Below are 25,656 nucleotides of genomic sequence, written 5' to 3' on the forward strand. Positions count from 1 at the left end.
AAACATTCTAACAGCAGTCAGGGCCCAATGTTACATGCTTGCAGAGCAGCTACAAAATTGCTATTTATACAGACAGAATGTTTTTAGATTCAATATTGTTAATTTACGATCACATTACTTACTTTTGGTAATGCCTTATCTGGTAGAGACATACTCTAGTTGCAGATTCCTTACTTGTGAATTCTCCTCGGACGTCAGCTTAATCTGTAGAATCTTCTTAGCGTACTCCTGTGCGCCATTAGATGGCATTTATGGGCTCCGCGTTCATCGTCATGGTCATACGTGCCGGATATGATGGTGTCGGTCCTATAAAGGCATCACCCCGGTGCGCTGACATGTTTGTTTCACAACTTTCCATGCCAGAAGCGCAGAGCCATGAAGAACACCTACTACTAGTGTGTGAAAAACTAAGGCCCTAAAAGGGCAGTCCCTTTCTCTAGAAATCAGTTAGCAGAGTTGGAAGGATGGGTGGATCGGTAAGGAATCTGCAACTAGAATCTGTCTCTACCAGATAAGGCATTACCAAAGCTAAGTAACTTGTTCATCTGATAAAGACTTCCAGTTGCAGATTCCTTACCTGTGAGTAGATACCCAAGCAATACCATCCCTGGAAGAGGGCCTGCCAACCAGGATCACACTTCAAAGTCCTGCAAGATCGAATGGGCAAAGTACCTGTCCCTACAGCGCTGACTGTCCAGGGAATAGTGTTTAGTGAACCTGTGCAAGGAAGCCCATGTTGCTGCCCGACAGATATCAAGGACTTGAACTCCGCGTGCTAACACAATGGTCGCAGCTGTAGCTGAGTAGAATGAGCATGCAAGGGCTCAAGGGGTTGTTTTTTGGCCAGTGGGCAGCAGTTCTAAATGCAGAGTACGACTCATCTAGAGATAGTCCACTTCTGCACTGCCCGCCCTTTCTTTGCACCCACATAATTGACCAAGAGTTGATCATCCACCCCCAACACTTTTGTATGATCAAGGTAGAATGCCAAAGCTCTTTTTGAGTCCATGCGCTGGAGTCTCTCCTAATCTTCAGAAGGACATGGGGAAGCATAAAAAGTAGGCAAGGTGATGGATTGTCCTACATGAAAGGGCATAACCACTTTTGACAGAAAAGAGGCCGTAGTGTGGAGCACCATGTTGTTAAGGTAGATGGAAATGTAGGGCGGCTTAGATGACAATGTATGCAGCTCACTCACCCTGCGGGCAGATGTAATGTCCACAAGGAATTCAGTTTTCAAAGTGAGAAGTCTGAGAGGACAATTGTAGGAAAGTATCCTCTTACTTCGGATGGTTACCCCCATTCTCTGCCTGTTGTCAGTGTGTTTGACTGTGTTCACTGGGATCCTGCTAACCAGGACACCAGTGATTATGCTCTCTCCCTTTAAACTTGGATACCTGAACCACATACACCCCATATTTGCCATTCTGGTAACCCCATGTAAGTCCCTAGTGTATGGTACCCAGGTATCCAGGGTATTGGGGTACCAGGGAATCCCCATGGGTTGCAGCATGTATTATGCCACCCAGGGGGAGCCCATGTAAAATGTAAGTGCAGTCCTGCCATTGCAGCCTGCATGAAAAAGTGCATGCACCTTTTCACTACAGGTCACTACACCAGGTCACTGCAAGTCACCCCTATGGTAGGCCCTCCTAGCCTATAGAGAAGGTTGCAGGTACCTGTGTGTGAGGGCACCCCTGCACTAGCAGAGGTGCCCCCACACATTCCAGTTCCATTTTCCTGGACTTTGTGAGTGCGGGGGTGACATTTTATGCATGTACTGGACATAGGAAACTGCCTATATCCAGCTACATAATGGGAACTCCGAACCTAGGCATGTTCGGTATCAAACATGTCGGAATCATACCCCAATACTGTTGCCAGTATTGGAAGTATGGTTCCATGCTCTCTGGGGGCTCCTTAGAGGACCCCCAGCATTGCTCCTACCAGCCTTCTGGGGTTTTCCAGGCAGCCCAAGCTGCTGCCCCCCCTCAGACAGGTTTCTGCCCTCATGCTGCTTGATCAGCTCATGCTCAGGAAGGCAGAACAAAGGATTTCCTTTGGGAGATGTGGGTAACAACTTTTCCTTTTGGAAATAGGTATTACTTGGCTTAAGAGGGGTAGCCTCCTCAAGCCACTGGCATGCTTTGAAGGCATGCACAAACCAGTCTACACCGGTTCAAGGACCCCAGTCCCTGCTCCGGCGCAATACTAGACAATGGAAAGAGGAGTGACCACTCCCTTGGCCATAACTACCCCAGGGGTGGTGCCCAGAGCTCCTCCAGAGGGTCCCTTAATTCTGCCATCTTTAATCCAAAGTGGGCAGAGGTCTCTGGGGGCATCTGAGTGGTCAGGTCAGGTAGGTGACAGCAGAGCCCCCTCCTGATATGTGGTCACCTGGCTAGGTGATCAATCCACCTGTCAGGGCTATTTAGGGACTTCCTCTGCGGTGGGTCATCAGACTCGGCTTGCAAGATTCCGGCAGGACTCCTCTGCAACCTCTGCTTCCACTTCTAGCCACTGGTACAGCGACTGGACCCTCCAGGAACCGACAATGCTCAAACCACAAAGAAGACTCTTCTGTAACTTTGTTTCCACGACTCCTGCCAGCTTTGCAACATTTTCCCAACAATGCATCATCAGAAGACAGCAACTCTTCAGCCTGCACGAGAAGGAAGAAGGAATCTCCCTTGGAGTGAAGGAGTCTCTCCCCTGCAACTGCAAGCACATACAGCAAGCAACGACTGGCTTTGTGGATCCTGCATCACGAGTGGTGGTCTGGAGTAGTCCTCTTGGACTTCTCTGCCAGCCATCCAACTTTGGGGGAGGTAAGCCTTTGCCTTCCCACGCAGGACGGAACCCCCATGCACTGCGTCTTTAGCAGCTGCCAAGGTTTGTTGGCATCTCCTCCAAGGGATCTTCACGTTACGTGCAGCTCCATCCCCCAGCACTCCTTCCTGCAAAGCACAGCCTCCTGCGTCATTCTCCGGCGGCGTGGGATCCTTTTTTGTAGTGCTGTGTAGGCTACTCTTGCGACTCCTGTGTCCCTGTCCCGTGGGACTCCTGTGCGTGCTGCCTCTGCTCATTACCCAATCAAATACTGCCTTTTCATGCATATGTACTGCAACATACTATATAACTAAATATTTTACAAATTACAACTTTAAAACTACTTGCAGTGTTCACACATACTACCAAAAATTACCTTTTACATCAAGTAATATATTTTCCTGACACATTACATCTACATCCGTTAAACTTTCACATCTGTTTTAATTACCACACTCCACTGTATGACACTATACTCTATGCCATTCCACTCAGTGTCACTCTACACTACGTCAATCCGCTATACCCTATGACACACTACCCTATTCTTCTGTACAATGACACGCACCACACTGTACGCCAGGAATAGTTCAACTTTATCACACTCTACATCACTCCAATGTAGGCTACGCAACTGCACGCCACTACATTCTACCTAACTACCCTGTAACCCGCTCCACTCTAAAACACTACACTCTATGGTATTCCACTCTACAACACTTCACACAATGCCACAACACTGGACGCCACTCCAGCCTATGCCATTCCACTCTACACTACTCCAGTCTATGCCACTCCATACTACTACACTGTACCTCACTCCACAACGCTCCTCTGTGCACCGTGCACATAGTACCCTATTACAATGAACGCCTCTACAGTCCACCCCACTACATTCTACCCCGCTCCACTCTACAATACTGCATGATATTCCACTCCACGCCACTACACTGTATGCCTCTACACTGTACCTCACTTCATGCTAGTCTAGTGTATGCCACTCCACTGTGCACTATTTCACTTGACACCACTCCACTCTAGTCCACCCTACCCCACTCCAGTGTACACTATTCCACTCCGCTCTACTCTGTACTACTGTACACCACTTCACTGTACTTCACTCCATGCCAGTCAACTCTACAACACTCCACTATATGCCTCTCCACCATACACCACTCCACTGCACACTATCCCATTCTACGCTAATCCACTCGTACACACTGCACTGTACACCCCTATACTGTATGCCAATCCACTCTAAACTGTTCCACTGTACTGCACTCAAATTATGTTATTCCACTCTATGCCACTCCACTGTATGCCACTGCACTCTTTGGCACTCCACTGTATGCCACTAAACTCTGTGGCACTCTATGCCGCTCCACGCCACTCCACTCCGCTCTATTCTACTTCACTCTACGCCACTGCACTCTATGCTATTCCAATGTATTCCACTCTCGCCACCACACTCTATGCTATTCCGCTTCACGTTATGCCACTGTACACTATTACACTGTACCACACTCCACTCTACGCCACTCTACTCTTCACCACTCCACTGTACGCTATTCCACGCCACTCCATTCTACAACACTTCACTCTACACTATTCCACTCTACCCCACTCCACTATAAGCCAGTCAACCGTACCACACTGCATTGTACAAAACTCCACTGTATGGTACGCCCATTTGGGGTACCACATTCCACTCTAGTCCACTCTATGATAACACACTTTAAAACACTACTCAACTTTAGTGGACCACAAACCACTTAGTTATACTCCACGACCACAGTAAACTCTACAGTTTTAAAAAACATTTTTTTTTTTAAAAAGAAACGTCGACATTCAATGATAAAACCAAAAGTTAAACCTTTGTTTTAGTTAGAAACATTTGATTTATTCTTTCTATACAAACCAAACGCAAAACGCACAAACGAACAAGTTACTTACCTTTGGTAACAAATTATCTGGTAGAGATTCTATCTAGCTGCAGATTCCTTACCTTAGAATTCCCTATTGTCAGCTTCGAATCTGGAATTTTTCTGCTGAGCAGTACCCTGCGTGTGCCATCGGTTGGCGTCTTTCGGAACCGCATGCGCCATCCGGCTCCTCGTGGCATCGTCAGCGTCATTGGAGCTGTAGTGATGTCACAGTTGTCTATATAGACGCCACTTCGGTGCGTGTACGTCAGTTCTTTTCCCACAACTTTCCACTCCAGAAGCGCAGAGTCATTTTTCACTTGATTGTTTAAAGAAAAAGACATGCCCTTAAGAAAGGCAAAAATACCCAAAATACCAATTTGTTACCGAAGGTAAGTAACTTGTTTATCTGTTAGAGACTCCTGGCTGCAGATTCCTTAACTTAGAATAGATACCCAAGCTATAACTCCTGGTGGTGGGTCTTGAGGATATATTTCATACCAGGAAGTCCTACAGGACTGAGCGGGCAAAATGTCCCTCCCTCCTCACCTGGCTATCCAGGCAGTGGTGTCTCGCAAACGTGTGCGAGGAAGCCCACGTTGCCACTTGGCAGATGTCAAGCACTGGCACTCCATGAGTTAACGTAGTGGTAGCAGCTTTTCCTCTGGTAGAGTGAGCCCTCAAATCCTCTGGAGGCTGCTTCTTGGCCAAAGCATAGCAAATCTTTATACAGAGAACGACCCAGCGTGAAATGGACCGTTTCTGTACTGCCTGACTCTTCTTTGCACCGAATGCCACAAAGAGTTGGTCGTCGACCCGAACCTCTTTTGTGCAGTCAAGGTAGAACGACAATGCTCTTTTTGGGTCCAGCTGATGCAGACGTTCCCCCTCCTCCGAGCGATTCGGTGGCGCAAAGAAGGTGGGCAGGGTGATATTCTGACCCAGATGGAAAGGGGTCACCACCTTGGGGAGGAAAGAGGCATGAGTTCTGAGTACAACTTTATCAGGATATATTGTGAGATACGGCGGTTTCGATGATAAAGCCTTCAGCTCACTCACTCTCCTGGCAGAAGTAATTGTCACCAAAAATGCTGTTTTGATAGTGAGCAGCCGGAGAGGACAGTTATGTAAGGGCTCAAAATGAGCACACATTAGAAAAGTAAGAACAAGATTAAGCTCCCACAGGGGCATGACAAAAGGCACAGGTGGAAACATATGCACAAGCCCTTTCAAAAATCTCTCTACGATAGGAGACTTAAACAAAGATGGTTGATCGGGCAAGCGTATAAAAGCTGATAAGGCAGGAAGATAGCCCTTGAGAGTTCCTAAGGAGGAACCCTGTTGGTCATGAGATAGAATAAACAAAAGGATATTAGATAGAGAAGAAGAAAGAGGATCAATAGATCTCTCTGTACAATATGAAACAAAACGTTTCCACCGGCAGGCGTAAACCGACTTAGTAGAGGGACGCCTGGCGGCCAGAATGACATCACAAACTTCGGAAGGAAAGTCATAAACCATTAACTGCCGCCGTTCAACCTCCACGCATGAAGCCGCAAGGATGACAGGTTCGGGTGAAGAACCTTCCTCTGCTGCTGCGACAGAATATCCTCCCGAAGAGGCAACCTGATTGGAGGACTGATGCTCATTTTTAGAAGCTCTGGATACCAGACTCTCCATGCCCAATCCGGAGCCACTAGGATTACTTGGGCCCAGTCATTCTTGATTTTCTTGAGAACTCTGGGCAGAAGTGGTGTAGGAATTTGGCTCTGTATATACTATTTCAAAGTAAGAAATAGTGTGCACAGAGTCCAAGGGTTCCCCTTAGGGGTAGGATAGTGGCAAAAGTAGATTATTCTAATGCTCTATTTTGTGGTAGTGTGGTCGAGCAGTAGGCTAATCAGAGGGTAGTGTTAAGCATTTGTTGTACACACAAAGGCAATAAATGAGGAACACACACTCAAAGACTTACTCCAGGCCAATAGGTTTTTATATTGAAAATATATTTTCTTAGTTTATTTTAAGAACCACAGGTTCAAGATTTACAGTTAATACTTTAAATGTAAGGTACTTCACTTAGATACTTTAGGAACTTTGAATGAAAACAATATCATGTACAGTCTTTGTAAAAATGGCAATAAGATATTTTCAAAGTAGACACCTAGTGCAAAAATCAACAGTTCCTGGGGGAGGTAAGTAAAGGTTAGTTTTGAAGGTAAGTAAAACACTTACAAGTCTCAAGTTTGGGACATAGGCAGCCCACCGTTGGGGGTTCAAGACAACCCTAAAGTTACCACACCAGCAGCTCAGGGCCGGTCAGGTGCAGAGGTCAAAAAGATGCCCAAAACACATTGGCGCCTATGGGGAGCATCTCTAAGATGCCCTCTGGGTGTATTTTACAATAAATTGTACACTGGCATCAGTGTGCATTTATTGTGCTGAGAAGTTTGATACCAAACTTCCCAGTTTTCAGTGTAGCCATTATGGAACTGTGGAGTCCGTATTTGACAAACTCCCAGACCATATACTCTTTATGGCTACCCTGCACTTACAATATCTAAGGTTTTGCTTAGACACTGTAGGGGCATAGTGCTCATGTACATATGCCCTCACCTGTGGTATAGTGCACTCTGCCTTACGGCTGTAAGGCCTGCTAGAGGGGTGACTTACCTATGCCACAGGCAGTGTGAGGTTGGCATGGCACTCTGAGGGGAGTGCCATGTCATTTTCTCCCCACCAGCACACACAAGCTGAGAGGCAGTGCGCATGTACTGAGTGAGGGGTCCCTAGGATGGCATAAGACATGCTGCAGCCCTTACAGACCTTCCCTGACATCAGGGTCCTTGGTACCAGGGGTACCAGTTTCAAGGGACTTACCTGGGTGCCAGGGTTGTGCCAATTGTGGAGACAAAAGTACAGTTTTAGGGAAAGAACACTGGTGCTAGGGCCTGGTTAGCAGGGTCTCAGCACACTTTCAAATCATAACTTAGCATCAGCAAAGGCAAAAAGTCAGGGGGTAACCATGCCAAGGAAGCATTTCCTTACACAATCCCCCCCAAACGAAAGAGGATGAGACTAACCTTTCCCAAGAGAGTCTTCATTTTCTAAGTGGGAGAACCTGGAAAGGCCATCTGCATTGGCATGGGCAGTCCCAGGTCTGTGTTCCACTATAAAGTCCATTCCCTGTAGGGATATGGACCACCTCAACAATTTAGGGTTTTCTCCTTTCATTTGCATGAGCCATCTGAGAGGTCTGTGGTCAGTTTGAACTATGAAGTGAGTACCAAAAAGGGATGGTCTCAACTTCTTCAGGGACCAGACCACAGGAAAGGCCTCCCTCTCAACGGCACTCCAACGCTGCTCCCTTGGGAGTAACCTCCTGCTAATGAAAGCAACAGGCTGGTCAAGGCCATCATCATTTGTTTGGGATAGGACTGCTCCTATCCCATGTTCAGAGGCATCTGTCTGCACAATGAACTGCTTGGAATAATCTGGAGCTTTTAGAACTGGTGCTGTGCACATAGCTTGTTTCAGGGTGTCAAAGGCCTGTTGACCTTCCACGGTCCAGTTAACTTTCTTGGGCATGTTCTTGGAGGTAAGTTCTGTGAGGGGTGTCACTATTGATCCATATCCCTTCACAAACCTCCTATAGTACCCAGTCAAGCCAAGGAATGCCCTGACTTGAGTCTGGGGTTTTGGAGCTACCCAGTCCAGAATAGTCTGGATCTTGGGTTGTAGTGGCTGAACTTGGCCTCCACCTACAAGGTGTCCCAAGTAAACCACAGTACCCTGCCCTATCTGACATTTAGATGCCTTGATAGAGAGGACTGCTGCTTGCAGGGCATGCAAAACCTTCTTCAGGTGGCCCAGGTGATCCTGCCAGCTGGAGCTAAAGACAGCAATGCCATCAAGATAAGCTGAACTAAAGGACTCCAAGCCAGAAAGGACTTGATTCACCAACCTTTGGAAGGTGGCAGGGCCATTCTTTAAGCCAAAGGGCTTCACAGTAAACTGGTAGTGCCCATCAGGTGTAGAGAATGCTGTTTTCTCTTTTGCTCCTGGTGCCATTCTTATTTACCAGTACCCTGCTGTCAAGTCAAAGGTACTCAGGTATTGGGCAGCACCCAATTTGTCAATTAACTCATCTGACCTTGGAATGGGATGAGCATCTGTGTTGGTGACAGAATTAAGCCCTCTGTAGTCCACACAGAACCTTATCTCTCTCTTGCCATCTTTTGTGTGAGGTTTGGGGACCAAAACCACTGGGCTAGCCCAGGCACTATCAGAGCGCTCAATCACTCCCAATTCCAGCATCTTGTGGACTTCCACTTTGATGCTTTCCTTAACTTGGTCGGACTGTCTGAATATTTTGTTTTTGACAGGCATGCTGTCTCCTGTTTCCACATCATGGGTACACAGGTGTGTCTGACCAGGGGTTAGGGAAAAGAGCTCAGAAAACTGCTGGAGGACTTGCCTGCAGTCAGCTTGCTGTTGGCCATAGAGGGTGTCTGAGTAGATCACTCCATCTACTGTGCCATCTTTAGGGTCAGTGGAGAGGAGATCAGGGAGAGGTTCACTCTCTGCTTCCTGGTCCTCATCTGTAACTATTAACATGTTTACATCTGCCCTGTCATGGAAGAGTTTTAGGCGATTAACATGGAACACCCTCTTGGGGGTCCTGCTAGTGCCTAGGTCCACCAGGTAGGTGACCTCACTCTTCTTCTCTAGCACTGGGTAAGGGCCACATCATTTGTCCTGCCCTGGGAGCCACAGGCTCCAGAACCCAGACTTTCTGCCCTGGCTGAAACTCAACCATAGAAGCCTTTTGGTCATACCACATCTTCTGAAATTGTTGGCTGGCCTCAAGGTTTTTACTTGCCTTTTCCATGTACTCTGCAATCCTGGAACGTAGGCCTAGTACATAGTCCACTATATCTTGCTTAGGCTCATGAAGAGGTCTCTCCCAACCTTCTTCACAAGAGCTAGTGGTCCCCTAACAGGATGGCCAAACAGAAGTTCAAAGGGGGAAAACCCTACTCCCTTCTGAGGCACCTCTCTGTAGGCGAAAAGCAGGCATGGCAAGAGGACATCCCATCTCCTTTTGAGTTTTTCAGGGAGCCCCATGATCATGCCCTTCAATGTCTTGTTAAATCTCTCAACAGGACCATTGGTTTGTGGATGGTATAGTGTGGTGAACTTGTAAGTCACCCCACACTCATTCCACATGTGTTTCAGATAAGCTGACATGAAGTTGGTACCTCTGTCAGAAACCACCTCCTTAGGAAATCCCACTCTGGTAAAAATACCAATGAGTGCTTTGGCTACTGCAGGGGCAGTAGTGGACCTAAGGGGAATTGCTTCAGGGTACCTAGTAGCATGATCCACTACTACTAGGATATACTGATTTCCTGAGGCTGTGAGAGGTTCAAGTGGACCCACTATATCCACTCCCACTCTTTCAAAGGGGATCCCCACCACTGGAAGTGGAATGAGGGGGGCCTTTGGGTGGCCACCTGTCTTACCACTGGCTTGACAGATGGCACAGGAGGCACACAACTCCTTTACTTTCTGGGACATGTTGGGCCAATAGAAATGGTTGCCTAACCTCTCCCATGTCTTGGTTTGTCCCAAATGCCCAGCAAGTGGAATGTCATGGGCTAAGGTCAGAATGAACTCCCTAAACTCCTAAGGCACTACCACTCTCCTAGTGCCACAAGGTTTTGGATCTCTTGCCTCAGTGTAAAGGAGTCCATTTTCCCAATAGACCCTGTGGGTTCCACTGACATTTCCTTTGGTTTCCTCAGCAGCTTGCTGCCTAAGGCCTTCAAGAGAGGGACATGTTTCTTGCCCCTTGCACAGTTGTTCCCTTGTGGGTCCCCCTAAGCCCAAGAGCTCAACCTGATAAGGTTCCAGCTCCATAGGCCCAGTTCCCTCAGGGGATAGAACGTCTTCTGAGAAGAGAGGTTCTTTTTCTTTTTCGGTGCTGAAGCTGGTTCCCCAGTCTTCTTCCCTTTTCCCTTGGAGTGTTGGGCCATTATTCCACACTCCAACACCTCTTTTTCACCCTGAGCTCTGCACTGTGCCCTAGTCTTGACACATACCAGTTCAGGGATACCCAGCATGGCTGCATGGCTTCTGAGTACTACCTCAGCCCATGCTGAGGACTCCAGATCATTTCCAAGCAGACATTCAACTGGTATAGCAGAAGAGACTACCACCTGTTTCAGGCCAGGGACCCCTCCCCATTCTAAAGTTACCCTAGCCATGGGATGTACTTTAGTCTGATTGTCAGCATTGGTGACTGGATAAGTTTGTCCAGTCAGGTATTGTCCTGGGGAAACCAGTGTGTCTGTCACCATAGTGACACTGGCACCTGTATCCCTCAGGGCCTCCAATCTAGTCCCATTAATAAAGAGCTGCTGCCTGTATTTGTGCATGTTAGGTGGCCAAGCAGCTAGTGTGGCTAAGTCCACTCCACCCTCAGAGACTAATGTAGCTTCAGTGTGAACCCTGATTGGCTCTGGGCACACTGTTGATCCCACCTGGAGACTGGCTATTCCAGTGCTTACTGGAGTAGTAGCTGAAGTGGAAACTTTCTTGGGACAGGCCTTGTCTCCAGTTTGGTGTCCATGCTGACTACAGCTGCGAAACCAGGCTTTTTTGGGATCAAAGTTTATACCCTTGTATCCCAAATGAGGATTGTGAAGAGGCTTTGGACCCATCCTATTGAGCAGGTTTTTGGGGCCCTGTAGAAGACTCTTTACTTTTTCCCTTGGATGTCTCAACACTTTTCCCCTGGGGAGGATTTGTGACCCCTTTCTTTTGGTCACCCCCTGTGGAAGTCTTGGTCACCCTTGTCTTGACCCAGTGGTCTGCCTTCTTTACCAATTCTTGCAGAGAAATTGGACCTAGGTCTACCAGATGCTGATGCAGTTTATCACTGAAAAAATTACTTAAAAGGTGTTCCTTCATAAACAAATTATACAGCCCTTCATAATCATTTACACCACTGCCATTAATCCAACCATCTAGTGTTTTGACTGAGAAGTCAACAAAATCAACCCAGGTCTGGCTCAAGGATTTTTGAGCCCCCTGAACCTAATCCTGTACTCCTCAGTTGAGAATACAAAGCCCTCAATCAGGGTAGCCTTCATGAGGTCATAGGATTCTGCATCTTTTCCAGAGAGTGTGAGGAGTCTATCCCTACACTTTCCAGTGAACATGTCCCAAAGGAGAGCACCCCAGTGAGATTTGTTTACTTTTCTGGTTGCACAAGCCCTCTCAAAAGCTATGAACCATTTGGTGATGTCATCACCATCTTCATATTTTGTTACAATCCTTTTGGGGATTTTTAGCATGTCAGTATTCTCTCTGACCCTATTTAAGTTGCTGCCACCATTGATGGGAGCAAAGCCCTTCTCTTGTCTTTCCCTTTCTATGGCTAGGAGCGGTCTCTCCAAAGCCAATCTTTTGGCCATCCTGGCTAACAGGAGGTCATCTTTATTCAGGCTGCCCTCAATGCTTCCAGAGTTGTTGGACTCCCATGTGGGAGAAGCAGCATCTCTGACTATCACTTGTGGAGTCAGGGTTTGAGAAACCCTGGGCTCCCTAACTAGGACAGGAGGGGGGAAATTCTCCTCCGGGTCACTAGTTTCCCCCTCTGTAAGGGTGTCTTCAGAGGGGTGGTCTCTAGCAAACTGTGCCAAAAGCTCCTGGAGCTGTACTTTGGTAGGGATTGACCCAGTTTTTATATTTTTTATTTTACAGAGAGTCCTTAACTCTGACATCCTAAGATGCAGGTACGGGGTGAGGTTGAGTTCCACCACCATCTCATCTGTACTAGATATTATTTCTCTAAAAGTTGGGATACTTTTTAAGAATCTAAAACTATCTCTAGAACTTAATCCAAACTTTTACAAACTTTTAAACTCTAAAAGACATGCTAACAGGGACTTACACAAGGCCCTAGCAGGACTTTAACATTTTTAGAAAAATAGCTCAAATTGCAAAAATCAGTTTCTAATGACACTTTTTGGAATTTAGTTGTGTGATCAGGTATTGGCTGAGTAGTCCAGCAAATGCAAAGTCTTAGACCCCACCGCTGATCCACCAATGTAGGAAGTTGGCTCTGTATATACTATTTCAAAGTAAGAAATAGTGTGCCCAGAGTCCAAGGGTTCCCCTTAGAGGTAAGATAGTGGCAAAAGTAGATAATTCTAATGCTCTATTTTGTGGTAGTGTGGTCGAGCAGTAGGCTTTCAGAGGGTAGTGTTAAGCATTTGTTGTACACACACAGGCAATAAATGAGGAACACACACTCAAAGACTTACTCCAGGCCAATTGGTTTTTATATTGAAAAATATATTTTTTTAGTTTATTTTAAGAACCACAGGTTCAAGATTTACAGTTAATACTTTAAATGTAAGGTACTTCACTTAAATACTTTAGGAACTTTGAATGAAAAAAATATCATGTACAGTCTTTGTAAAAATGTCAATAAGCTATTTTCAAAGTGGACACAGTGCAAAAATCAACAGTTCCTAGGGGAGGTAAGTAAAGGTTAGTTTTGAAGGTAAGTAAAACACTTAGAAGTCTCAAGTTTGGGGCATAGGCAGCCCACCGTTGAGGGTTCAAGGCAACCATACAGTTACCACACCAGCAGCTCAGGGCCGGTCAGGTGCAGAGGTCAAAGAGGTGCCCAAAACACATAGGCGCCTATGGGGAACAGGGGTGCTCCAGTTCCAGTCTGCCAGCAGGTAAGTATGTGCGTCCTTGGGGGCCAGGGAGGACGCAAGGCAGAGGGTCGCCTGGGGGTTGCTCCTGCATTGAAGTTCAGTTCCTTCAGGTCCTGGGGGCTGCAGGTGCAGTGTTGGTTCGAGGCGTCGGGTCCCTTGTTACAGGCAGTCGCGGTCAGGGGGAGCCTCTGGATTTTCTCTGCAGGCGTAGATGTGGGGGCTCAAGTGGGTCATCTCTGGTTACTCACAGGATCGCAGTCGCCGGGGAGTCCTCCCTGAGGTGTTGGTTTTCTGCAGGTCGAGCCGGGGCGTCGGGTGCAGAGTGTGAAGTCTCACGCTTCCGGCGGGAAACAAGCAGTCTTTGAAAGTTGCTTCTTTGTTTCAAAGAAGTAGCTGGTTTTGAACAGGGCCGCTGTTCACTGGAGTTTCTTGGTCCTGTAGTCCAGGGCAGCCCTCTGAGGCTTCAGAGGTCGCTGGTCCCTGTCGGATGCGTCGCTGAAACAGGTTTTCAAAGTTGGAGATAGGCCAGTAGGGCTGGGGTCAAATCAGTTGTCGTCTTCCTTCTTCTCTGCAGGCTTGTAGGTCAGCAGTCCTTCTTCTTCTTCAGGTTGCAGGAATCTAGTTTCCAAGGTTCTGGGGTGCCCCTAAATACTACATTTAGGGGTGTGATTAGGTCTGGGAGGGCAGTAGCCAATGGCTACTGTTCTTGAGGGTGGCTACACCCTCTTTTCGCCTCCTCCCTGGGGGGGTGGGGGACACATCCCTAATTCTTTTGGGGGAATCCTCCAAACTCAAGATGGAGAATTTCTCAAGGCAGGGGTCACCTCAGCTGAGGACGCCTTAGGGGCTGTCCTGACTGGTGGGTGACTCCTCCTTGTTTTTCTCATTATCTCCTCCAGCCTTGCCACCAAAAGTGGGGGCAGTGGCCGGAGGAGCGGGCATCTCCACTAGCTGGGATGCCCTGGGGCACTGTAACAAAAAGGGTGAGCCTTTGAGGCTCACCGCCAGGTGTTACTGTTCCTGCAGGGGGAGGTGAGAAGCACCTCCACCCAGTACAGGCTTTGTTCCTGGCCACAGAGTGACAAAGGCACTCTCCCCATGTGGCCAGCAACTTGTCTGGTGTGTGGCAGGCTGGCAGAAACTGGTCAGCCTACACTGGAAGTCGGGTATGTTTTCAGGGGGCATCTCTAAGATGCCCTCTGGGTGTATTTTACAATAAATTGCACACTTCCCAGATTTCAGTGTAGCCATTATGGAACTGTGGAGTCCGTATTTGACAAACTCCCAGACCATGTACTCTTTATGGCTACCCTGCACTTACAATGTCTAAGGTTTTGCTTAGACAATGTAGGGGCGTAGTGCTCATGCACATATGCCCTCACCTGTGGTATAGTGCACCCTGCCTTTGGCTAGAGGGGTGACTTACCTATGCCACCGGCACTGTGAGGTTGGCATGGCACTCTGAGGGGAGTGCCATGCCGACTTAGTCATTTTCTCCCCACCAGCACACACAAGATGAGAGGCAGCGTGCATGTGCTGAGTGAGGGGTCCCTAGGGGGCATAAGACATGCTGCAGCCCTTAGAGACCTTCCCTGGCATCAAGGCCCTTAGTACCAGGGGTACCAATTACAAGGGACTTACCTGGGTGCCAGGGTTGTGCCAATTGTGGAGACAAAAGTACAGGTTTAGGGAAAGAACACTGGTGCTGGGGCCTGGTAAGCAGGGTCCCAGCACACTTTCAAATCATAACTTAGCATCAGCAAAGGCAAAAAGTCAGGGGCTAACCATGCCAAGGAGGCATTTCCTTACAAGTGGTATGGGCGGAAAGGCATACAGGAGGCCTGAACTCCACTCACGTCGAAAAGCGTTGCCTAGCTATAGCCCCCTTGGAAACTCCAACGCGCAAAACTGCTGATATTGCGCGTTCTCTACAGAGGCGAACAGATCTAACCAAGGATCTCCCCACTGCTGAAAGAGTCCTTGCGCCACCTCCGGATGGAGATACCATTTGTGATCTGCTAAGCATCAACGGCTGAGTTCGTCCGCCCTGGCGTTGAGAGAACCTTCCAGGTGTTGAACCACCCTGCTGCTCCAGCCATGTCCAGAGACGCAGAGCCTCTTGACAAAGGGTCCACGACCCCACACCGCCCTGCTTCTTGCAGTACCACATTGCGATGGTGTTGTCCATTAACACCTGCACTACTTTCCCTTTCACAACAGGAAGAAATGTCTTTAATGCTAGTCGGATCACCCGAAGCTCCAACAAGTTGATATGGAGCCCGGATTCCGCAGGAGACCAGAGACCTCTGATCTCCACCTCTCCCAGATGGCCACCCCATCCCAGAAGTGACGCATCTGTCACTACTGTAAGATCTGGTTGGGGAAGGGACAGGAGTCTGCCTTTGACTCAATCGCAGTTCACCAACCATCACTGCAGATCCTTTGCAATCCCCTCCGAGATCTGAACCACGTCGGTAAGATTTCCCTGATGCTGTGCCCATTGGAAGTTCAGGTCCCACTGCAGAGCCCTCATATTCCATCTGGCATGCTTGACTAATAGGATGCAGGAAGCCATGAGTTCCAAGACCCTCACAGTCTGTCTCAGCGAAATCCAGGATAGAGGCCGAAACATCGTTATCATAACCTGAATATCCTGGACTTGCTGCTGGGGAGGATAGGCCCGTCCTCACTGTGTCCAGAACAGCTCATATGAAATGAGCTTCTGAGAGGGAACGTGACTTCGGCACATTGAGAGTGAACCCCAGCGAGTGCAGGAGGGTTGCCGTCATCTGGAGATGGGTGACGAGAGCCTGGGGCGTGGGAGCCTTCAACTGTCAATCGTCGAGGTAGAGGAAGACTGAAAGCCCTGACCTGCGCAGATGAGCTGCTACCACCGCCATCACCTTTGTGAACACCCGAGGGGCACTGGTGAGACCAAAAGGGAGCACCGTAAACTGAAAGTGCTCGTGGCCCACCTTGAACCGCAGGTAACGCCTGTGGATGAGCAGGATGGGGATATGAAAATACGCATCCTTCAAGTCCAACACTACCATCCAGTGTCCTTGGTCAAGGGCAGAAAAGACCTGAGCAAGAGTGAGTATCTTGAATTTCTCCTTCTTGAGGAAGAGATTGACGTTTCTTAAAATCCAAGACAGGGCGAAGGCCCTTGTTCTTCTTGGTAATCAGAAAGTAGCGGGAATAACAACCACTGCCTACTTCTGACATTAGGACCCTTTCTATGGCTCCCTTGGCCAAGAGAGCCGTAACTTCCTAGCGGAGGAAAACAAAATGGTCCTTCACCAGCCGTTCTTTTGTCGGAAGGGATAGAGGGAGGAAAAGACTGGAAGGGGAGGGAATAGCCCTTCCGAAAGATCTGCAAGACACATTTGTCTGTTGTGATGGAATGCCAGTGAGGGAGATTGTAAGGAAATGGCTCCCTGTTGCAATTACCCCCAACTTTTTGCCTGATACTGATGCTGACTTGACTGAGAAGTGTGCTGGGACCCTGCTAACTAGGCCCAAGCACCAGTGTTCTTTCACCTTAAATGTACCGTTGTTTCCACAATTGGCACACCCCTGGCACACAGATAAATCCCTTGTGAAAGGTACCAGTGGTACCAAGGGCCCTGTGACCAGGGAAGGTCCCTAATGGCTGCAGCCTATGTTGTGCCACCCTAAGTGACCCCTCACCTAACACATGCACACTGCCATTGCAGATTGTGTGTGTTGGTGGGGAGAAAAAGGCAAAGTCGACATGGCATCCCCCTCAGGATGCCATGCACACAAAATACTGCCTGTGGCATAGGTAAGTCACCCCTCTAGTAGGCCTTACAGCCCTAAGTCAGGGTGCACTATTCCACAGGTGAGGGCATAGCTGCATGAGCAATATGCCCCTAGAGTGTATAAGTCTATTCTTAGACATTGTAAGTGCAGTGTGGCCATATTAAGTATATGGTCTGGGAGTTTGTCAAAAACGAACTCCACAGCTCCATAATGGCTACACTGAATACTAGGAAGTTTGATATCAAACTTCTCAGAATAATAAACCCACACTGATGCCAGTGTTGGATTTATTTACAAATGCACACAGAGGGCATCTTAGAGATGCCCCATGTATTTTACCCAAGTGTTCAGTGCAGGACTGACTGGTCTGTGCCAGCCTGCTGCTGAGAGACGAGTTTCTGACCCCATATGGTGAGGGTCTTTGTGCTCTCTGAGGACAGAAACAAAAGCCTGCTCTGGGTGGAGGTGCTTCACACCTCCCCCCTGCAGGAACTGTAACACCTAGCAGTGAGCCTCACAGGCTCAGGCATCGTGTTACAATGCCCCAGGGCACTCCAGCTAGTGGAGATGCCCACCCCCTGGACACAGCCCCCACTTTTGGCGGCAAGTCCATGGGAGATAATGAGAAAAACAAGGAGGAGTCACCCATCAGTCAGGACAGCCCCTAAGGTGTCCTGAGCTGAGGTGACCCACTGACTGGCCCTGAGCTGCTGCTGTGGTAACTTTGGGGTTGCCTTGAACCCCCAACGGTGGACTACTTTGGACCCAACCTTGAACCCTGTAAGTGTTGTACTTACCTGTGAAACTAATATTTACTTACCTCCCCCAGGAACTGTTGATCTTTCTACTGTGTCCATTTTCAAAATAGCTTATTGCCATTTTTGCCAAAACTGTACATGCTATAGTGATGATTCAAAGTTCCTAAGATACCTGAGTGAAATACCTTTCATTTAAAGAATTGTTTGTAAATCTCGAACCTGTGGTTCTTAAAATAAACTAAGAAAATATATTTTTCTATATAAAAACCTATTGGCCTGGAATTGTCTTTGAGTGTGTTCTCCTCATTTATTGCCTGTGTGTGTACAACAAATGCTTAATACTACCCTCTAATAAGCCTAATGCTCGACCACACTACCACAAAATAGAGCATTAGAATGATCTCTTTTTGCCACTATCTTACCTCTAAGGGGAACCCTTGGACTCTGTGCACACTATTTCTTACTTTGAAATAGTATATACAGAGCCAACTTCCTACAGAGATAAAATTGAATCCTCCCTCCAACTGGACAGACATGGTCTTGCGGAACCACACTAGGAGGGTTTGGGCGCAGTGGAGGGGGGCTGTGTGGTGGGCAACTGCTGGCTAGACCCTCTGGCTCTGATGGTACCACGACCACGTCATCTCCCGGGATCGTGTGAAGCCTGAGGACGGTGGCTAAGTTGTGGCTGGTGTGGTACCACACCCCTTCCTAAGCCGCGAAAGGGGCGGAAGACAGACTGCTGTCGCACCGGCGCTGAGAGGCCCAAGGATCTGGCCGTAGCTCGAGAATACTTAAACCTCTTAAGTGCAGAGTCTGCCTTTTCACCAAAAAGGCGAGAGCCATCAAAGGGCATGTCCATCAAAGGGCATGTCCATCAAACTTGACTGGACATCCCCTGAAAAGCCAGTTGAACGTAGCCAGGGGGGATGACGTAGGGCCACTGTTGATGCAATCGCTCTAACCAGCGACTCGGTCATGTCCAATCCACACCCGATAGTAAACTTGGCTGCTTCTCTCCCATCCTTGACAGCCTGGGTGAGAGTGTCCCGTACGCCCTCAGGGACCTGGGGCAGCACCTGTGCCACCATATCCCATAAAGTATGGGAAAAAAAAACCAATAGGCAAGAGGTGTTTACTGACCTCAATGCCAGGCTGGAGGAAGAAAACTTTTTCTTCCCAAGCTGATCCAGCCTGTTGGATTACCTATCCGGGGGAGCGGAAGGGAAGGCATCCCGGGAATAAGAGGATTGGACCACCAAGCTCTCCGGGGTGGGGTGTTGGGTAAGGAAACTAGGGTAGCTCAGTGCGGGCCTATGGTGGCGAACGACTGTCCTATTCACAGGAGCCCCTGTGCTGGGTTTGGACCATGTTACCAGAAGGACGTCTGTTAGGGCATCATTGAAGGGCAAAATCAGCTCTGATGTAGTCACCCCCCGGCTGAAGCACCTCTGTTAGGAGATTCGTCCTGATTGGCACTGTAGGCAAGTCTACGTCCAAGACCTCAGCTGCCCTATGCACCACCATAGAATAAGAAGCTCCCTCCTCCGTAGCCACATTAGAAGGAGAGAGCATACCAGTATCTGGAGATGTGTCCAGTCCACTGGCCTCCCCTAGATCCTCGTACCAGTCCTGTTCATGTTCCAGGTCGTACTCTAAAGGGTCCTCAGACTCCTCCCACTCCTCTCTTTTGCCTGGCTGTTCAGAATAAGGCCCAGGCAATGATCTGGGCTGAACTGGCGCCATCGGAGTTGGCGTCGTACGACGTCACTCCGGCTCTGGATCATCCGGAATGAGGATGGGGCTACCACCGGTGGGTGCCAGTGGTGGAGGAGCGTGGAAGTCAGACCCGGCGCTGGAGGAGGTAGACTGTGAGGGACCGGTGCCAGTCCAGATCCAGTACCGGATCCTGGGGTCCCCAAAGGCCCCAAGGCCGAAGCCACTGACGTCGAACCCGACAGGGCCCCTGCTGACCCCATGGGGCCCGAAGACCCACCCGAGGGTGCAGCCCGCTAAAAAAAAAGGCGCTTGGCCTTGTAAAATTCCTTTATTTGAGCGGGGGTCGCTCTGGTCTCCGGAAACGGGGGAAGACGCGGAATCGACCCTGGCAACAGCTCCACGGAACCGCGCTCGGAACGTCGACATTCTCTAGACACCTCATCAGCTGACGGCGGTGGCAAAGTCGAAGTCCGCTTGGACTTCTTCCTCTTTTTGTGCCTTTTACCTGAGTGATCGGATGGCCTCGAATGCGAGGAAGAGGAATTGGGGCTCCGGAGTGGTGCTGCGACCTCCTCCTACTGCGGGTCTGTGACCTCCTCAGAGTCACAGCGACGGAAGATGGCTGTCGGGCCGCAGGAAGTTTGAGGGATCTCTCCCTCAAGGCCTTTGGAGCCATGGCCCGACAGTCGGAACACAAAGTGGAGTCGTGATCTTTTTCAAAACACCAGAGACACACTCGGTGTGGATCTGTTACCGACATGGTGCGATGACATGCACCACACAGTTTGAAACAGTCTTTCTAGAAGACATGCTTCAAACAATCAAATGTCAGAAAAACCTCGACATCCGTCGAAGAAAAGGGTAGCTCTTATTCGGATCTGCGCTTAACCGGTGCGGAAGGAAAAGAATTGATGTACACGCGCCGAGGTGGCGTCTATATAGACAACTGTGACATCACAGATGACGCCGATGACGCCACGAGGAGCCGGACGATGCACGCAGATCTGAACGACGCCAACTGACGGCGCGCAGGGTACTGCTCAGCAGAAAAATTCCAGATTCGAAGCTGATGCCAGGGGATTCTAAAGTAATGAATCTGCAGCTAGAAGTCTCTATCAGATATTACAAATTCTTAAGTTGTAGCTATACCTTAAATTTATAATTTACGCATCACCTTTACATTTATATAACTTTATTTATTCGTTATCTTCAAACCAAAAGACACAAAAAATGTAATTACTAAACTTATACCTTTTCATTTATAATTGACATAACACTATCAATTTATTAAAACTTGTGCACCTCCGTACACAGTGTATTTAACTCAGTGGGAAATGTTTTCTATACTGTAGTGTTGCACCCTAAGTGAGATAGATATGTCCAGATGTGGGTCCCGTGCCACAGGAACCAAGCTATACCTGACGGATGAGCCAATAACTAGGGTGAATCTGGTGCTGGGTTGCTTATGTTCCAGCCCGGGGAGGACCTTGCTTGGCAGTTTTAGCTGGACTGTTCTGATGGGAAAAGGGTCAAGATTGATTTGCATATAGCTGGGTCCAAACTGAGGTGACATGATATGCAAAATAACAATGGATTGGGCACGAGTAATTACCAGTGGCTGAGATCAATTCAAGCATTCTATCCAACTCTTTTTTCAATACTTTAGTAGTTCCATCCATGGCAGATCAAGAAAGTAAAACATTTAAGGTTCACTGAAAGGTCAGAGCAAAGCTCTTTCAGGTGACTCCCTGATACATGGCATGCAGTAGATATATGAGTAATGGTGGCCTCTAGGGTAAATAGGAGAGCTCAAACTTCCACCTTATTGGATGAAGATTGGGTGCTGTCAAATGAGGCAGGGTTGCTACTAAATTTCAATGCTGTTTTAAACCTATGGCAATTTTACACTGTATACTGTATATTTTACACTGTATACTGCTATTGTAATGTACTGGGGATTAAAAGTCTGACAACGGGGAATGAGTCAAGCATGTGGCGGATAGGTCTTCATTCAAGCACACTGGGGATGGCCAGCGCACCCCCAATCCTCCTGCATGGCCAGCCATGGAGAGTGCGCATCATAGTATAAATGGCTGTCACTTTAAGTAATGCAGGAGGGTACTGGCTTTCCCAAAGAGGCCTCGAAAAAACAAAAATGCTACCAAACCTGCTAGTCTAGTGAACTGAATAATCTACTTGACATAACTATAATGTATTTTGACTCATAAACTGGTCTCAATTTGTGTGATCCTTGGCAACTATTTTATTTCACAGTCGCCTTTTTCTTCATTCACATATATGAGAGCACATTCAAATATATGAGTTCAGAATGCCTGCTTTACAAAATCTCTTTTGCTTTATCCCCTTCGCTCTATTTACAAACATAATTTAGCCCACATATAGGGTATAAATGAACCCAGACTTGCCTCTTAGTTCACTAATGACAATGTCATCAGGGTGGGGATAGGAATGTTTCTCAGTTCATGTTTAAAGACTTTCACTTTATATACATATTACTAAAGTATATGTGATACTTAATTGTCATTTACAGAGAGCACATTTTCCAATGAAATGGCCATAAATATACTGACTTTTTGCCTTTTGTTGATGCGAGTTATGATTGAAAGTGTGCTGGGACCCTGCTAACCAGGCCCCAGCACCAGTGTTCTTCCATAAACTGTACCTTTGTTCCACAATTGGCACAGCCCTGGCACACAGATAAGTCCCTTGTAAATGGTACCCCTGGTACAAAGGGCCCTGTGGCCAGGGAAGGTCTCTAAGGGTTGCAGCATGTCTTATGCCACCCTGGGGACCCCTCACTCAGCACATGCACACTGCCTCACAGCTTGTGTGTGCTAGTGGGGAGAACATTACTAAGTCGACATGGCACTCCCCTCAGGGTGCCATGCCCACCTACCACTGCCTGTGGCAAAGGTAGGTCACCCCTCTAGCAGGCCTTACAGCCCAAAGGCAGGGTGCACTATACCACAGGTGAGGGCATATGTGCATGAGCACTATGCCCCTACAGTGTCTAAGCAAAACCTTAGCCAGGGTAGCCATAAAGAGTATATGGTCTGGGAGTCTGTCAATTACGAACTCCACAGTTCCATAATGGCTACACTGAAATCTGGGAAGTTTGGTATCAAACTTCTCAGCACAATAAATGCACACTGATGCCAGTGTGAGATTTATTGTAAAATACACCTAGAGGGCATCTTAGAGATGCCCCCCGAATACCAGTCCAACTCCTAGTGCTAGGCTGACCAGTTTCTGCCAGCCTGACACAACTAGACGAGTTTCTGGCCACATGGGGTGAGTGCCTTTGTCACTCTGTGGCCAGGAACAAAGCCTGTACTGGGTGGAGGTGATTCTCACCTCCACCTGCAGGAACTGTAACACCTGGCGGTGAGCCTCAGGGGCTCACGCCTTTTGTTACAGCACCCCAGGGCATCCCAGCTAGTGGAGATGCCCGCCCCTCCGGCCACTGCCCCCACTTTTGGAGGAGTCACCCACCAGTCAGGACACCCCCTGAGGTGCCCTGAGCTGAGGTGACCCCGGTCTTTAGAAATCCTCCATCTTGAGTTTGGAGGATTCCCCCAATAGGAATAGGGATGTGCCCCACTCCCCTAAAGGAGGAGGCACAAAGAGGGTGTAGCCACCCTCAAGGACAGTAGCCATTGGCCACTGCCCCTCTGACCGAAACACACCCGACCCCAGGAAATCAGATTCCTGCAAACTACAAGAAGAAGAAGAACTGGTGACCTGAAAGCCCCACAGAGACGACGGAGATGACAACTGACTTGGCCCCAGCCCTACCGACCTGTCTCCAGACTCAAAGAACCTGCACAGCGACGCATCCAACAGGGACCAGCGACCTCTGAAGACTCAGAGGACTGCCCTGAACCTGAACAACCAAGAAACTCAAGAAAACAGCGGCACTGTTCAAAACCTGCAACAACTTTGCAACAAAGAAACAACTTTCAAAGAACTCTCTCTTCCTGCCGGAAGCGTGAGACTTCACACTCTACACCCAAAGCCCCCCGCTCGAGTTCAGGAGAACCAACACTGCAGAGAGGACTCCCAGGCGACTACTACGACGTGGGTACCCCGAGTCGACACCCCTGCAGCGACACCTGCAGAGAGGATCCAGAGGCACCCCCTGACTGTGACTGCCTGGTAACAAAGGAACCGACACCTGGACCAAGCACTGCACCAGTAGCTCCCAGGACAGAGAGGAACCACCTACCAGTGCAGGAGTGACCAGCAGGCGGCCCTCATCCTAGCCCAGTCAGTAGCTGGCCCAAGAAGCCCCCCCTGTGCTCTGTCTGCATCTTCTAAGTGACCACCAGGTAGCCCCATTGCTTTCTATAGCAAACCCAACGCCTACTTTGCCTACTGCACCCAGCCGCACCTGTGCCGCTGAAGGTGTGTTTTGTGGGCTTGTGTGTGTACCCCCCCAGTGCTCTACAAACCCCCCTGGTCTGCTCCCCGAGGACGCAGGTACTTAACTTGCTAGCAGACTGTTCCCCATAGGTGCCTACGTGTTTTGGGCCCTCCTTTGACCTCTGCACCTGATCGGCCCTGTGTTGCTGGTGCTGACTGTGTAAGTGCTTTACTTACCTGAGAAACTTAAACAAACTTACCTCCCCCAGGAACTGTTGATTTTTGGACTGTGTCCTCTTTTAAACTAGCGTATTGCCATTTTAACCTAATCTGTGTGTACTACTGTTTTAAATCAAAGTTCTATACTTACCTGTGTGAAGTACCTAGCATTTTATGTACGTACCTCAAATCTTGAATCTTGTGGTTCTAAAATAAATTAAGAAAATATATTTTTCTATATAAAAACTATTAGCCTGGAGTTAAATCTTTGAGTGTGTGTTCCTCATTTATTGCCTGTGTGTGTACAACAAGTGCTCAACACTACCCTCCGATAAGCCTACTGCTCGACCACACTACCACAAAATAGAGCACTAGTATTATCAAATTTTGCCACTATCATCCTCTAAGGGGAACCCTTGGACTCTGTGCACACTATCTCTCACTTTGAGATAGTATATACAGAGCCAACTTCCTACACATACTCACTGACATACAGTTTTACCAATAAACCTATAGAGCATACAAACGATAATATGTGGAAATCAAGTTTCCACAAATATGTATTATTTGCACATCACCATGTAAAGTGTTCTGATTTGTTATGATCCTATAAAAATACATGTTTTAATCACACTTCAGAACTACCAAAACTGTGCTTTCCTAATCACTGTACTTTTAAATATTTGTACACCTCATTCTTGTTGGGAAAAAAACTGATTTCAAACTTTCTTGTCAAACACCTCAGTTTACAAAATCCTCTAACTTTTCAGTCAGAGAAAAAAAGTAACTCCAATCTCCAGGAGAAAATAGGCAAAAATTTGTATGAGGACAGAAAGTTGACATTTGATCTCCGCCTTTGAATGTACAACAAATATGACACGATAAAAGCAGGATTTAAAAGCATCTGCATTGCTCAATCACTTTTTGGATTAACAGAACACCTGCTGTTTGGCAGCTCCAGCTCTCTCATCAGAAAAGTCCAGTAAGGCCTAAAAATAGCTCACCCTGATAAAATCAGACTCACAATAGCAAGTGGGTGAGTAGATATTTCGAGGTCTGTCAAGGGGTCACCATATCAATATAAAACACAGGCCAATTGGCTTTGTCAAGAGGTGACAGTATCAATATAGAAAGCAACACTACTGGCATTGTCTAGGGTTCACCACATCAATATATTAAGATAAAGCTATAGAATTTGTCAAGGGGTTAGCACATCAGAATAGAAGGCAAGCATATTGACTTTGTCAAGGAGTGACCACATCATTATATAAAGGCAAGCCTATTGAATTTGTCAAGGAGTGACCACAT

General features: G+C 48.0%; 1 protein-coding gene across 1 annotated transcript in view; it reads right to left on the reverse strand.

The window, feature by feature from the left end:
* The window catches only part of EML5 (EMAP like 5), a 1,994,219-nt gene that overhangs the window by 645,431 nt on the left and 1,323,132 nt on the right, over nucleotides 1-25,656 (reverse strand). The gene's annotated exons all lie outside the window — the stretch shown is intronic.

This window comes from Pleurodeles waltl, chromosome 9, assembly GCF_031143425.1.
Source record: "Pleurodeles waltl isolate 20211129_DDA chromosome 9, aPleWal1.hap1.20221129, whole genome shotgun sequence".
Lineage (NCBI taxonomy): Eukaryota > Metazoa > Chordata > Amphibia > Caudata > Salamandridae > Pleurodeles > Pleurodeles waltl.